Below are 2896 nucleotides of genomic sequence, written 5' to 3'. Positions count from 1 at the left end.
AGGAATTGAATCTTCTCGCGATGCATGAAATTTTGCGAGGGATGAAATCTTCTCGTGATGCATATATTCCGCAAGGTATGAAATCTTCTTGCGATGCATACATTTCTACGAGGTATGAAATCTTCTCGCGATGCATGAATTTTCTGCGAGGTATGAAATCTTCTCGCAATGCATGAATATTAATTCGCGATGCATGAATATTAACTCCCAATGCATGAATATTAACTCGCAATGCATGAATTAACTCGCGATGCATGAAATTTTGCGAGGGATGAAATCTTCTCGCGATGCATATATTCCGCAAGGTATGAAATCTTCTTGCGATGCATACATTTCTGCGAGGTATGAAATCTTCTCGCGATGCATGAATTTTCTGCGAGGTATGAAATCTTCTCGCAATGCATGAATATTAATTTGCGATGCATGAATATTACCTCGCAATGCATGAATATTAACTCGCAATGCATGAATTAACTCGCGATGCATGAATATTAACTAGTGAAGCATGAATTGACTATCTATGCATGAATATTAACTAGCAATGCATGAATTAACTCTCGATGCATGAATATTAACTCTCGATGCATGAATTAACTAGTGATGCATGAATTTTCTGCGAGGTATGAAATCTTCTCGCGAGCATGAATTTTCTGCGAGGTATGAAATCTTCTCGCGAGCATGAATTTTCTGCGAGGTATGAAATCTTCTCGCGAGCATGAATTTTCTGCGAGGTATGAAATCTTCTCGCGAGCATGAATTTTCTGCGAGGTATGAAATCTTCTCGCGAGCATGAATTTTCTGCGAGGTATGAAATCTTCTCGCGAGCATGAATTTTCTGCGAGGTATGAAATCTTCTCGCGAGCATGAATTTTCTGCGAGGTATGAAATCTTCTCGCGAGCATGAATTTTCTGCGAGGTATGAAATCTTCTCGCGAGCATGAATTTTCTGCGAGGTATGAAATCTTCTCGCGAGCATGAATTTTCTGCGAGGTATGAAATCTTCTCGCGAGCATGAATTTTCTGCGAGGTATGAAATCTTCTCGCGAGCATGAATTTTCTGCGAGGTATGAAATCTTCTCGCGAGCATGAATTTTCTGCGAGGTATGAAATCTTCTCGCGAGCATGAATTTTCTGCGAGGTATGAAATCTTCTCGCGAGCATGAATTTTCTGCGAGGTATGAAATCTTCTCGCGAGCATGAATTTTCTGCGAGGTATGAAATCTTCTCGCGAGCATGAATTTTCTGCGAGGTATGAAATCTTCTCGCGAGCATGAATTTTCTGCGAGGTATGAAATCTTCTCGCGAGCATGAATTTTCTGCGAGGTATGAAATCTTCTCGCGAGCATGAATTTTCTGCGAGGTATGAAATCTTCTCGCGAGCATGAATTTTCTGCGAGGTATGAAATCTTCTCGCGAGCATGAATTTTCTGCGAGGTATGAAATCTTCTCGCGAGCATGAATTTTCTGCGAGGTATGAAATCTTCTCGCGAGCATGAATTTTCTGCGAGGTATGAAATCTTCTCGCGAGCATGAATTTTCTGCGAGGTATGAAATCTTCTCGCGAGCATGAATTTTCTGCGAGGTATGAAATCTTCTCGCGAGCATGAATTTTCTGCGAGGTATGAAATCTTCTCGCGAGCATGAATTTTCTGCGAGGTATGAAATCTTCTCGCGAGCATGAATTTTCTGCGAGGTATGAAATCTTCTCGCGAGCATGAATTTTCTGCGAGGTATGAAATCTTCTCGCGAGCATGAATTTTCTGCGAGGTATGAAATCTTCTCGCGAGCATGAATTTTCTGCGAGGTATGAAATCTTCTCGCGAGCATGAATTTTCTGCGAGGTATGAAATCTTCTCGCGAGCATGAATTTTCTGCGAGGTATGAAATCTTCTCGCGAGCATGAATTTTCTGCGAGGTATGAAATCTTCTCGCGAGCATGAATTTTCTGCGAGGTATGAAATCTTCTCGCGAGCATGAATTTTCTGCGAGGTATGAAATCTTCTCGCGAGCATGAATTTTCTGCGAGGTATGAAATCTTCTCGCGAGCATGAATTTTCTGCGAGGTATGAAATCTTCTCGCGAGCATGAATTTTCTGCGAGGTATGAAATCTTCTCGCGAGCATGAATTTTCTGCGAGGTATGAAATCTTCTCGCGAGCATGAATTTTCTGCGAGGTATGAAATCTTCTCGCGAGCATGAATTTTCTGCGAGGTATGAAATCTTCTCGCGAGCATGAATTTTCTGCGAGGTATGAAATCTTCTCGCGAGCATGAATTTTCTGCGAGGTATGAAATCTTCTCGCGAGCATGAATTTTCTGCGAGGTATGAAATCTTCTCGCGAGCATGAATTTTCTGCGAGGTATGAAATCTTCTCGCGAGCATGAATTTTCTGCGAGGTATGAAATCTTCTCGCGAGCATGAATTTTCTGCGAGGTATGAAATCTTCTCGCAATGCATGAATATTAACTCGCAATGCATGAATTAACTCGCGATGCATGAATATTAACTAGTGAAGCATGAATTGACTATCTATGCATGAATATTAACTAGCAATGCATGAATTAACTCTCGATGCATGAATATTAACTCTCGATGCATGAATTAACTAGTGATGCATGAATTTTCTGCGAGGTATGGAATCTTCTCGCGATGCATGGAATTTTCTGCGAGGTATGAAACCTTCTCACAATGACTGAATATTAACTGCGAGGTATGAGATCTTCTCGCGATGCATGAATTTTCTGCGAGGTATGAAACCTTCTCGCAATGCATGATTTTTAACGAGGCCTGGATGGCTCGATAATGTTCCCACTGTAACGAGGTGGATGGCTCGATAATGTTCCAACTGTAACGAGGTGGTTAGCTCGATAATGTTCCAACTGTAACGAGGTGGATG

This window comes from Solanum pennellii, chromosome 2, assembly GCF_001406875.1.
Source record: "Solanum pennellii chromosome 2, SPENNV200".
Taxonomy (NCBI): domain Eukaryota; kingdom Viridiplantae; phylum Streptophyta; class Magnoliopsida; order Solanales; family Solanaceae; genus Solanum; species Solanum pennellii.
Note: the sequence above shows the minus strand (reverse complement) of the source record.